The 14524-nt window shown below is 39.8% G+C and overlaps 1 non-coding gene across 1 annotated transcript; it reads right to left on the bottom strand.

The window, feature by feature from the left end:
* Nucleotides 1-14142: 14142 nt before the first annotated feature.
* LOC147032727 (U1 spliceosomal RNA) lies at nt 14143-14314 on the bottom strand. The gene has a single exon (XR_015055672.1). It is a non-coding gene; the product is annotated as a U1 spliceosomal RNA (small nuclear RNA).
* Nucleotides 14315-14524: the final 210 nt, after the last annotated feature.

The raw sequence follows: 14524 nt of genomic DNA on the forward strand, positions 1-14524 counted from the left end.
AGAATAGTGGGATGGTTGCTTTGAGAGTGAGGGGTGAGAGGAGTGAGTTGGCACTGAAGTTGGAAAAAAAGAATGGTTGATGGAAAGGGAACATTCATAGCAAACTGTGGTTTTTAAAAGTTTTAGGTCAGTTATGCGATTAAACACATTTCTTGAGGGATGCAATAAAGGCGAATTCAGAGAATGGAGAGAAGAAACGCTGTAACAGTTGGATTTTTTAGGCAAGGTATGAAGGAAAGGTCGAATTGAGAGCAGTCTGTTTAAATAGCAGGAGCAGTGCATTCTGATACAGTAAAGAGTACCACACGTGTGAAAGAAGAAGATGAAGCATTATAAGAGATCGTTTTTGTTATTATTATTAATGTTTGAGAGAGTTTTCAACAGATTAGGTCATGGAAGTGTTGTGGAAAAATATCGATGAAGAAGAGGAAGAAGAAGATAAGATGAAGAAGAAGAAGAAAAAGAAGAAGAATTGGAGAAAGGTAGCATTTAAAAAAAATTTATTTAAGATAAGAAATGGAGTGATTATATGGGAGGGATGGGGGACGTTAAGAAAGTGGGAAAGATAGAAATTGAAGATAATGGGGAGAAAAAACAAATAAACACGATTGTACACCGAGGGGAACAAAGGGTAGCCCTCAAGCCTCAAGCCTCAAGCCTCAAGGATAGGCCTCAAGCACCCTGTAAGACAAGTTTGACGAAATCTCACAAAATAGCACGATTTTTGAAACAAAATCGAACTGGGAACACAGTAACATATAGGTGAGAAAATAAACAGTTAAAACAGGACAGATAACAACCGGAAACTTAACTTTGAGATCGTCAGCAGGGAGCTCCCAAGGAGACCTGCCAACGCTCCAAACCCAGAACCTCACTGCCACATAATTCAAAACATTTCAACACCATGTAACTGCTATGTTATTAAATACATCTCACCTCCACATAATTCAAACACCTCCCACTCTGCAATTGAAGTTAAAGACTTAAATGTAAAAAAAAAAAAAATTAAAAAAATTAAAAAATATATGCAGGACATAAATACAGGAGAGGAAGGTGCATTCCAGAAGTTTGGTGAGATTCTACAAAAGTTTGAGGGAGTAATTCAGTGTTGAAACACTGTGACAGACACTGCACACAAATCACAACACAACACACAACGTGACAGACACTGCACAGATATATTTATATATACATATATCTATATATTACTAAAACTCTCATCTTGTATGGATGTATGTTCCCGAAATACAGCCAAAACTGGACACGACAGCGCAAATATTTTAGGGCCACCTGACTCACCCTTCTCCTGCGGTGTGCAGTATCAAGTTTCGTTCAAATCGGGCAAAGAAAAAAAAATTTTTCAATCAATTCCCGATTCAGTCAAGTTCTCTTCGGGAGAATTTGATCAGTACAAACAACCTCAGTGGTATAGTTCACTGGAGCTATCTTTTTTTTTCTTGAAATTATATTTTTCATCAACCGCTGTCACAATGGGAACCCACTGGGTTCACGGGTCGTCTGGTATATATAAATATATATATACACGAGGTGTGTTCAAAAAGTATCCGACCTCTGTTCATAAAAAATACTCATATCCAGATACAACAAACTTACACTAATCTCCTTCAAAATAGTCCCCTTGGGCTGCCACAGACTTCTCCCAACGGTTCTGCCACTGTTGGAAGCAGCGCTGGAACGCCTCTTTTGGGATGGCGCATAGCTAGTCCGTTGCATTCCGCATGATGTCTTCTCTGGACTGAAATGTGGTCCCTTTCAGGGGCATTTTCAGCTTGGGGAAAAGCCAGAAGTCACACGGAGCCATGTCGGGAGAGTAGGGAGCCTGACGAAGCACAGGTATGTTGTGTTTGGCCAGGAAACTCTGTATCAAATGTGAAGAATGGGCGGGTGCGTTATCGTGATGGAGCTGCCAATTGACCGCTGCCCACAGGTCCGGCCGTTTGCGTCGCACAGCGTCACGAAGGCGACGCAGTACCTCTTGGTCGTACTCTTTGGTGATGGTTGTGCCGTGTGGTGCGTAGTCGTGATGAACCACGCCACTGGAGTAAAAGAAGATGGTCGGCATGACTTTGACATTGCTGAGGACCTTCCTTGCTTTTTTGGCCTCGGGGATGTTGGATGCTTCCACTGTGATGACTGGAACTTGGTTTCTGGGTCGTACCCATAAACCCAGGTCTCATCGCCAGTGATCACTGTGTTGAAGAAGTTGGGATCGCTGTTCACAGTCTCCAGCATGTCCTGTGCGATCTCCAAACGGAGTTGCTTCTGCTCGATCGTTAGCAGCTTTGGCACGAACTTCGCTGAGATTCTCCTTAAGCCCAAATCCTCAGTCACAATGGAATGAACGGATCCAATGCTGACGCCCGCCTCGTCTGCAAGTTCTCTGATCGTGATTCGACGAACCTGCATCAGCAGGGTCCTCACTTAGTCAATGACGATCTCATTTCGGGATGTTGAGGGCCTACCAGAACGTGCTTCACTTTCAACTGATGTGTGACCATCTTTGAAGCGGTTGTACCACTCTTTTATCTGTGTGGTGCCCATTGCTTCGTTCCTGAAGGCCTGTTGAATCTTGCAGATCATTTCCACTTGGGAATCGCCAAGCTTTACACAAAATTTGATGCAGTAGCGTTGTTCAAGTTTTTCCGTCATTTTGTCAAAAACGAAAATCCGATGGCGCTCACTTACACTTCCTCCCTCATCGGCGGTCTGTCGGCGACTGACAGCTTCTGCAGGCGGGAAAATATTCCTTATTCTGGACATTTCCATCTGTCTGTCTGTCCGCAAAACTTTGGTCAAGCCTCGGGGCTAAACCACTCAACCGATTCCAATGAAATTTGGTAGGTAGGACCAATATTTCTGGGAATCGTGTGCTTTCGAATATGGGACCCCGGGCCCTAGCAACGGCATAGCAACGGCCCTTTAAAGTGGTCAAAAAATCGAAACATATCAAAACTAGAACGGGCACTCATAGAGCGCATACCTTCGCCGCCACTACTTTTTTGTTCTTGGTATGAGTGTGGGGAACTGGTTTCATATGAATGGTCTTATGACACAAACCACATATCTATAATGTCATGACCCCCCCCCCGACTTTCGGGGGCTACGGACTAAACAACAATCAACTCATGTCGTTTTGGCGAGTCTTCACTCACAAGCTCGGTGAATACAACGTTTCAACAAGAGAAGGTAATCTCGTTTGATGCTGGTTTCATGCAAATCGAATAAGAATTGACTGAGATGCCGAAAACCGCATATTTTTCAAGGGCGTGATCCCTCCCCCCCCCCGACATTTTACCCCAACCGGTGACATGTGTTTTGACGTCATTGTGTCACAAGATTGGGCATTAAATTCTGAACATTTTGGTGCTGGGTTCATCTAAAGCGGACAAGAATTGACCGCGTTCTTACAAAAACCGCATATTTTTCAAGGTTGTGATCCCCCTGACCTTTGACCCCTAACCGGTAACAAGAGTATGGGCGTCATTGTGTCATATTGCATATCACAAGATGAGGCATTGAATTCTGAACATTTTGGCGTTAGTTGCATGCAAATTGAATAAAAATTGACCGTGTTATCGTAAAAAAGATGATTTTGACCTTTTCGTGACCTTGACCTTGACCTTTCACCCGAACGATCCCAAAATCTAATCGAATGCTTCCTGGCTAATAACCAATCATCCCACCAAATTTCATGCAATTCGGTTTAATACTTTTTGAGTTATACGAATCACAAGATTACAAATAAATAAATAAATAAATAAATACACGCCGACCAAAACATAACCTTTCGCAGAATGCGAAGGTAAAAAAAAATCTAAAAATCGAAGCTTAGAGTTCTGTGCGCAATCTTTCTAGCTCCCTTCATGCCAATTTGCAGCCCTAACAAGAAATATTTGTAGGAGATAGGTTTTGGGCGAGTACATGTCGAACATTTCAGAAACGGTTAATTGCGAATATCTCCAAGAGAAAGAGTCTGATTTTGATGAAACTTGGGTGAAATGTGTACAATGTAGCGAGCATGTACACAAAAATGAATAGTTGCTATGCACACCTCTGTTGCTTAGCAACAGCTAAAATACTTTATCGTACATCGTACACTTATTGTGGACTGTACAAAAAAAATCAATACCTCCGAAAACTGGACCTCCGAGGACCTGTTTTTTGTGCCCAAGGAGAATGTCTTGCAGCATCATATAAAAAAATAAAATCTTTAGCGAATAGATAAATGGAATTAGCAGGGCTGCCATTTGTGAGAGTCTCTTTGGAAACATGCCTGAAATTTCACAAGGCGGGTTTCTGGGCGCAAACTAAGAGGGCTGTGATAATCATATTTATTGTGCTAAATTGATTGATAACATGTACATGAATATCGGCTAGTCGCGTCGGCCAGCTTTCCATCTAGAGCGAGGAGCCATGTCGCCTACCGGCTTGTCCTAGTTATGTGTGAGAAAGAACCGTTGCTATGGACCCCTCCATTGCCAAGCAACGGCCAAAAAACCTCTAAATGTGGGGGTATTTTAACGAAAAAACAATCTGCAGCATTAACCCTTGAAGCTGGAATCATGAATTTTCTTGTGCTTAATCCTGAGGTCATTCCCCATCGAACGGGCCCATCACGTCAGGTTATATTTAGTAGTCGACTGACCATGTCCGCCTACCGGCTTGTCTGTCTGTCTGTCTGTCTGTCTGTCTGTCTGTCCCGAGCATAGCTCCGTGGGTTTTGATCCGATCCTGATAAAATTTGTGTGGGAGGTTTATATCATGATCTAGTTGTGTTTTCCTGGGAATGGGCGTGCTGTGCCCATTATGGGCGGAGCCATGCCCAAAAAACATGTGTTTTTAGGGGGTAGCCGATTTCAAGTTACATCTTCTCCGAGGGGGTTTGTCGAATCTGGCAGGAGTTTTAGTATTTGGTAAGCCCCAGGGCAACTGCATTGCCCGTCAGAGCTCGATTGTTCATTTTCATCCCAAGGTCAAGGTCACAAGGTCACGAACTTAGAAAATGTCAAAAAAATCAATAAATTGGGCATCGAGCTCCTAGGGTTCTCAACTGTTTCGAATGAAAGTTGGTATGCAAGTAGTGCTCTTCGAGTACTACAACTTTCATCATTCACGTTTTTCCCGATTCCCGCCAGTTTGCCCGTGGCGTCCCCTTCAAGTTTGTTTTTACGCTGATTTCATCAAAGTATGGATAATCCGAGGAATGCGAAATGCCATATAGCCTATATGATGTTATATTGTTCCTGGAATGTTCCAGAGGAAGTTTTGCACCAAAGGTCATAATCCTTGACCTTTGACCTTTAAAGGCCACAAAGGTCGCATTTTCAAAGTTGTGGGAATCAAACCGGGTTTTCGACCTTCTTCGATGAACTAACTCCAATAAGCTATAGCACGTATCCTGTTTCCTTATTTTAATGTCCACAACATTGTTTTGTGACCTTTAAAGGTTATGCAAAGGTCAAATTTTGAAAGTTGTTGAACGAAACCAGGTTTTCGACATTTTGCAGCTAATAACCTGTCACCCGTACCACATCATGTTGATCATTTTTATAACTTGCTCAAAAATTATCACATTGTCTCATCCTTGACTTCTGAAACAATCTACTTCGTCAAATACCGCTCGTGAACCATTGTCGTCTTCAGACTTGTGTGTGTGTGTGTGTGTGTGTGTGTGTGTGTGTGTGTGTGTGTGTGTGTGTGTGTGTGTGTGTGTGTGTGTGTGTGTGTGTGTGTGTGTGTGTGTGTGTGTGTGTGTATGTATGTATGTATATATATATATATATATATATATATATATATATATATATATATATATATACATATATATATATATATATATATATATATATATATATATATATATATATATATTTATATTAGTGGGCAACTTAGCTAAATATAGCATAACAATTGTGCATTTTGTGAGGAAAGCACCAAATTTGGCACACTAGTAGCCTTACGTATTATGAACAGATTTGGATATTGGGCCATCTCAAATTCAGCCGCTGATGGCCTCATTTTCCACTGCCATCAAAAATTTTGAGATGGCCCAAAATCCAAATCTGTTCATAATATGTTAGGCTACTAGTGTGCCAAATTTGGTGCTTTCCTCACAAAATGCACAATTGTTATGCTAAGTTTCTCCACTATTATGTTTTCATCCTTGCTTGTCTCTGTTTGTTTGTCTGTCAGCAAGATATCTCAACACATGATGGACGGATTAAAGCAAAACTTAGTGGATAGGATGGGGGTGACGAGGACAAATAGTGTCGATTTTGGTCAAAATCTGGATCCGTATCTTTGATTTTTTTTAAGTGATTCATCACCATGGAGTAGATATCTGGCCAAAAACAAAATAAAACACGATATTTCAAAAATGTTTCGGACTGATTTTGATGTAACTTGGTGGACAGGTTGGGTGTGTGACGGACAAATTTATTCGATTTTGGTTCAGATCCAACCTATCCACAGAAAAACAAAAATTGATGTCATTAGTCACATGATTCGGCATCCATATTGTTTTTTGGGTTTTTTTTTTAAACCTTCAAAAATCTTCTTCTCTGAAATGGCTGAACACATCTCAGCAAACCTTCACAAGTATGACCGCCTGCAGAGGAGGAACAAAACATTCACACATATGACCCCATTGGTCACATGGTTTGGCAGCCATGTTGGATTTACCCTCAAACCTATAAAAACATTCTTCTCCAGAACAGCTGGACAGATCGAGGGAAACTTCACACAAATGTTCCTCCAGCCTTGGGAATATCAGGGTATACACAAATAATTGATGTCACATGGTTTAGCAACCATATTGGATTGAAGAAGAATATTAAATAATGTTTTCTCTGGAACCACTTAATCAATCGAAGTGAAAGTTCATAATTATGATGTGGCCGTGATTTGGAATATATATTTTATATTTCAACCTGATGGGGTGCATAGTCTGGCAGTCAGAATTATTTGAAAAAAAATTGATCTGCATTCTTTTTGATTTTTTTAATTTACTTTTAATAAGGCTCACTTGAATATGGCTGGATGGGTTAGAGGGTAGAGGAATAGCATCTGAAACCTGAATCCTGTACTTGTTCCTCTTGATGACTTCATCATTTCTCATTGCCTGTTCTGGTTACTTTTGATATCTCCAATGCAGGAATGTACCGATTTGGTCTTCCATTTCATTACCTCCGCCACCAAAGGTGAAGGAGGTTATGTTTTCACCCCTTTCTGTCTGTTTGTTACATGCAAAATCGAAGATTTTTCAAGTATATTGGTTCGTAGATTTTGTTATTCTGTCTGTCTGTCTGGCTGTTTGGCTGCCTGTTTGTCACCTCCAGATCACACTTTTAAACAGATCTTGACGAAACTTCAAGACATGGTAGAGTTTGTTAAAAGGAAGATGCATGTTTTTTTTTAGGTCAAAAGGTCAACAGAGGCCAAAGGTCAACAACTTAGGTGAGATTTCTAAAATCCTCAATTTTCATCTGATTGACTTAAAATTTGAAGAGGATTTACAGGTCACTGAAATCAACCAGGCAATTATTTTTGAGGTCAGCATAGACCAAAAGGTCAATAATATAGGCCCAATGTCAACAACTAAGGTGGTATTTCTAAAATCCCCAATTTTCATCTGATTGATTTGAAATTTGAAGAGGATATATATTTCAGGACACTGAATTCATCTAACCAATTATTTTTGAAGTCAACATTGATGAAAAGGTCAACATAGGCCAAAGGTCAACAACTTAGGTGAGATTTCCAAAATCCTCAATTTTTATCCGATTGACTTGAAATTTGAGGAGGATTTATGTTTCATTTCACTGATATCAACCAGCCAATTGTTTTTAAGGTCAACATTGACCAAAAGGTCAACAGGCAAAAGGTCAACAGCTTAGGTGGTATTTCTAAAATCCCTAATTTTCATCCAATTGACTTGAAGTTTGAAGAGGATTTATATTTCAGGTCACTGATTTCAAATTGCCAATTATTTTTGAGGTCAACATAGACCAAAAGTTCAACAACTTTGGTGGGATTTCTAAAATCCTCAATTTTCATCCAATTGATTTGAAATTTGAAGAGGATTTATATTTCAGGTCACTGAATTCAACCAGCCAATTATTTTTGTGGTCAACATCAACCAAAAGGTCAACATAGGCCCAAGGTCAACATCTGAGGTTGTGTTTCTAAAATCCTCAATTTTCATCTGATTGACTTGAATTTTGAAGAGAAGTTGCATATTTGGTCATTGAATTCAACCACCAATTATTTTTGAGGTCAAATTTGTTCTATGGATTTTGCAAGTATCATGCTCTGCACGACGTCTTCTTCTTGTTTGTTTGTTTGTTTGTTTGTTTATTTGTTACTTACGAAATCTAAAGATTTCGTTAGTATATTGATGACTTCCATTTATGTTTGTTTGTTTGTAGGCACGATAACTCGAGAACGGAAGAAGCTACCAATGTCAAATTACACCACGTGATTCAGGAAGGTGATGGCAAGTGCTGATTAGATTTTGGTCGTAATCGGTCAAAGGTCAAGGTCATAGTGAGGTCAAATATTCGATTTTTGATGGTTTGGTACAGATAACTCGAGAACGGAAGAAGCTACCAATGTCCAATTACACCAAGTGATTCAGGAGGGTGATGGCTCGTGCTGATTAGATTTTGGTCAAAATCGGTCAAAGGTCAAGGTCACAGTGAGGTCAAACATCCAAAACATTCGATTTTTGATGGTTTGGTGCAGAATCATCGTAGAAACCTCTGGTTTGCGTCGCTACCTTCTCGAGAGACAGCTTTTATTAGACAAGGTCAGAGGTCAAGTTGACGATTTCGTAAGTACCAGTCTATGACTGCTTGTTTGTTTGTTCGTCTGTGTGCAGGATATCTCAAAAAGTTGTGGACGTATTTCGATGAAATTTTGTGGGCAGGTTTGGTGTGTCACAAGGATGAACTGATTAGATTTTGGTGTCGAGCTGGATCCGGATCGGGCTACTGGAATTTTTAATTGATTCTTCACCTTTGAGAGATTGGGCCTAAAATGATCTTTAGCATGATGTCTCAAAAAGTTTGGGACTGATTCGCATGAAACTTGGTGGACATATTGGGTGTGTGGCAAGGACAAATCGTTTCGATTTTGGTGAAGATCCGGATCCGGATCTGGATACGAGAATTATTTATGTTTTAAAGTGATTCTTCACCATTGGGAAATAGATCCAAAAACTATATAGGACTCTATAGCATGATATTTCAAACATGTATTGGGCCTGATATGTTCTTGGGGATCAGGCATTGCGTGGCGGAGGTATGTGCCCTACCGAGTGCCCTTCTAGTTTGAATTGAATTTATTTTAATCCAATTCTGAATTCAACTGAATAATAGTAAACGTCATGGGTCAAGGTCAAGTGTTCGATCAAAGCGGGGTTGCATCAAAGAGGGATGTTTTTGTATGCTTTCATCACTGCCAGCAGTTATAAAGTGAAAGTTCTAGTTATGTCTGTTATTAATTGCAGAACACACCACCACACAAAATACACTACACAAAACTACACAAACATGACACAAAACAAGTCCTGGCGAGGGTCTACAATATCTAATTGATCTTTTTCTTGTTTTGTTATTGTGTTGTGTCACTCATTATATATGTGTTGCTGTTGCTGGTGCCGTTTGATGTGAGAGAGCAGTGGCATTCTGATCCTCATTAGTCATACCACTGGATTGCTGCCTGTTCCGTAATGTTTGGGTCTAAACTTGAGAGTGGATTCCTATTTTTGAGGCATTTCTGGGGAGATCCGAGGGCACGTGCTCGGTGGGTACATCCTACCTGTCAGGTTGAAGGACTTCCTAAATGTTATGTTAGAATAGGGAATTGAGTGCTTCTTCCCACCAGAAGTTCAAGGTGGATCCTCACCAGTAATTGCCAATAGTATCTCCTGCTCCGGCAAGGAGAGCAACATTATATTCCCTATGCCATGGAAAACGGGCATTCTGCATGGTGTGAACAGCATGGTGGAAAGGTTGGATACCTGAAGACACCTTAACTTCAGCAACGTTTGACATTAAACTCCATTAGTTGAGTTATTGCTGCCCAGATAAGGCAACAGAAAACCACCTCAACTACATTCCCTTGTGTGTTTATTTTATTTTATTTTTTTACTAAATTGTACTCCATATGTACAGATAAATTAAAGTTAACTTCAGTTATGTACAAGGAATAATGGAAGATATCAATGTAACAAACTGGGTATTGACATGGCTCCTGTATAGACATTTACATCGATTCTGTGAGAGATGTGATTTGCATGTGCATTTCCAGAATTGCTCAGTTCAGGTAAGGCTAATTGTAATGATAAAAGTACGAGGCTGTGCTGGGTAAACCTGCTGCCATTTAGACCAAAAAGTGCTCCAAAACGCTAGTTAGACATAGGATTTTTGTGAGATAGCTGGTAAAGACAGAGTGAAGGATGCAGGATGGGAAGGAAGAAAAAGAACGATAAAAGGGACGAGATAGGCCAGAGGGAGGGAATGAAACATTAACCTGTGACCAGCGGAACCCCAAAGACAATTGGAGGCGTCACAGGAAGAAAGGGTTCTTATTTATCCCCTTCCAGTTTCACTGGAGGGGACTATAGGTTTGCCCTCCATCTGTTTGTCTGTCCGACAATCCATCTGTCCGTCCCACCTGTGGTTTTTCAGACTTTTTCCCCATACCCTTTAATATATTCAAGTGAAACTTAGTGCATGGCTTTATTATGATAAGTTACAGAAGAAGTTTGAGTTTCAGGGTGTTTCGTCATTTTTACATGGAGTTATGCCCTTTTTAGACTAAAAAAAATAATCACACATCATACATGGGTCAGTATTCAGCTGTCCTGACTCTACCCCACTGCTTTAGACCCATTGGCTGGACAGCTGGTCTGACTCCACCCCAATAAAATCATGCACCGCCATTGCATGAAGCAGCACCGAGCGGCAAGATTTGGGTCCATGGCCCAGTACAATTGGAATGATCCCAGGAATATGCATAACCATGATGTATTATACATGTACATAAGCCAAACACATGTTTTTACTCCATGTAAATACTTCAGGTTACTTTAAAGATGAAATAGGCAAAGTCTAGAAACGAAAAAAACATGGTGGGTTGGTTGGAGAGGTTCGTCTTCTTCATTTTGGTTCCGGTATAGGCTCGAGTGTGCATTAAAGCAAACTAATTTTTATGTCCGGTTTGTTATCCTAGTTGTCTTTATTGGTTTCTAGTCTACGAAATATATCAGTGAATGAAAATTTCTTTTTCTTTTAATTTTCCGAATAGACCCAAACAGCCGAATAGACCGAATAGACGATGGTTTACAGGGTTTCCTCTTCTTAATTTTGGTTCTGGTATCGGCTCGAGCATGCATAAAAGGCAAACAAATTTTTTTATCTCCCGAACAACAACGGGTTCTTTAGGGGGCATGTACTGCAAATAAATTCTAACTTTGGTTATACACTGTTTCAGGCTGTTTGCCATGACATTTGCCATTTTGTATACTTAACATACTTAACATTCCGTGATGCTTTGGACTGTAATGTAAGAGGTCCATCTATAAAGTAATGGGACTGAGCCTGCTGTGTGCTCCACTTACACAACTTGAATGAACGGGTTGTGTCAGTCTTTCGCAACATTCCAGCAATATATATATATATATATATATATATATATATATATATATATATATATATATATATGTATACATATATATATATATATATGTATACATATATATATATATATGTATACATATATATATATATATATATATATATATATATATATATATATGATTGGTGATGGTTGATTGTGCTCATTGTGTGATTTTTTACAAGTCGTGCTTTACACGTTGTCTAGTCTGAGTCGTCGCGCTATGAGTCGTGAGCAGAGAGCCAATTTGAAGTTTCTTGCCAACCTTGGCAAAACACCTTCCGAATCCTTTGCAATGCTGCAGCAAGTCTATGGGGAAGAAACGATGTCACGTACACATGCATTTGAATGGCACAAGAGGTTCAAAGAGGGACGGGAGGAGGTTGAAGATGATCCACGGTCTGGAAGACCTTTAACGAGCAGAACGGCGGACAACATCGAATGTGTGAAGCAGATGGTGTGGGCAGATCGTCGACTCATAGTGCGGATGATTGCTGAGCAACTTTCCATCAACAAGGACACTGTCTGGAGCATCATCACTGAAAATCTCGAAATGCGCAAGGTGTGCGCAAAGATGGTCCCCAAGCTGTTGGGCGAGGACCAGAAGCAGCAAAGAGTGACTACCTGTCAAAACATTATCGAGCGCCTCGAGGACGATCCAGACCTGCTCGGGAGTGTCATTACTGGCGATGAATCGTGAATATTCGAATATGATTCCGAGACCAAACGGCAGAGTCGTCAGTGGAAAAGTCTGGAATCACCAAGACCAAAGAAAGCAAGGATGTCAAATGTCGAAGGTCAAGGTGATGCTCATTGCGTGTTTTGACATCAAGGGCATCGTCCACTTTGTTTCCACCACAGTGTCAAACAGTGAATCAATACGTGTAATCAAGATCCTCCGGCAGTGAATCAATCAAGAAAACAGTGAATCAAGATCCTCCAGCACTTCATGAGATCAATCTGGGACAAGAGGGGGGATCTGTGGGAGAACAATGCCTGGGTGCTCCACCATGACAATGCCCCTTCTCACAGTGCCCTGAGGATCTGGCGGAGAGGAACGTGCCAACTCTGGAGCAACCCCCACATTCGCCAGACTTGGCCCCTTGTGATTTTTTCCCTATTCCCCAAGCTCAAGAGGGTGATCAAGGGGACCCGATTTCCTGATGTAGAGGCCATCAAAAGGGCCGTGATGATGGAGCTCCGGAGGATTCCAGAAGAAGCCTTCCGGAGGTGCATCGAAACGTGGAAGAAGAGGATGGACAAGTGTGCGAGACTGGAGGGAAACTATTTTGAAGGGGACAAGCTGTGATTTCAATATATTTTTTGGAATAAAATTTCTGTGAAGTCAGTCCCTTTACTTTTTAGACCGACCTCGTATGTAATTTGTTCTCTGCAACACAAGGTGCACCAGTTTCTGGTTCATAAATTACAGTGCATTTGCTTTTATATCACGGTCTCGTTATTATTTTACATATTTATGGACAAATGGTTGTTTTGTTAAGCTATTATTTCATACTAAGTGCCCTTAAAAATTTGTATCTCGGGGGCCCAAAGACCCCTTTTGCCCGAGGGCCCATAATACTATCAGTCCGCCCCTGCAGTGGAATGCAATTAGTTAAAGAAAGAAAGAGTTACTTTGAAAACAAACTTCTCCAAAATGTGTTCGTTTGAGCGATTTGTTTATTTAGGTTGGTGTGCTGGGATTGATCCTTGCCATATTTTATCCTCTGGTTGTCTTCTTCATATTCTTTGTTTGTATATTTTGTAACCTGCTTTATCGAACACCTCTTCCAGAGAAGCCTGCAACCTGCATGAAGTGTTTTTTTTCTTTTTCAATCAGTTTACTTTAAAAAGTAGGCTGCATGCATCATATTTAATTCTGAGGACAATATATATACACATATATGTATATATATATATATATAATATATATATATATATTATATTTGCTTTTATATCACGGTTTTATATATATATATATATATATATATATATATATATATATATATATATATATATATATATATATATATATATATATATATAACTGATGTGGATTTTTTAAACCCACCTTGTTGTGATCGTTGTCCTCCTGAAGGATTCTAACTGGCCGATTGTGGAATCCTATTTGACTTCAGACAGAGTTTAACGTTTGTCCGATTTGATTATAAAATCCTACAAAACCCTATCGACACTGATAAAACTGATGTCCACACAAGTCCTTCCTTGTGAAACAATTTATTTCCTAATTATACACAATACACTTCTCACCCTCGTACAATGAACTTAAGAATCCCCATTGATTGCAATATTATTTGGTTCTATTTCATTTATTCTTACTTTAGTTAACAGTTAGACCAACCCGATTCAATTCACATCTACATTACATCAGAGAGTTTTATTCTAACTTGGTAGTTGGTCAGTTCCAAGGAGTACGAGCCACTGAGAAACTATACTTCCTCACGTGCTCGTACCCCACTACCACAAATTGTACGGTCGAGTTTCCCACATTTGGGGAAATCGCAAGGGTCAACCCGCCCGAAGTGCAATGGGTAGGCCTCGCCCTGAGAACACCGCCTTAATGATCACGGTATTTCTCCCGTCAGGTAAGTATATATAATATATATATATATATTGTATATATATATAATATATATAATGTATATATATATAATGTATATTATATATATATATATATATATATATATATATATATATATATATATATATATATATATTGTTCAATCTACACTTTCTCCTTTTGAGAAAATTTATCAATTTGTCTTCAGGTAAACATTTTGTCATAATTTATTTATTTTTCAGG

The sequence above is a fragment of the Eptatretus burgeri genome, chromosome 2 (genome assembly GCF_056783735.1).
Source record: "Eptatretus burgeri isolate ZD-2024b chromosome 2, Ebu_testis_v1, whole genome shotgun sequence".
Taxonomy (NCBI): Eukaryota; Metazoa; Chordata; class Myxini; order Myxiniformes; family Myxinidae; genus Eptatretus; species Eptatretus burgeri.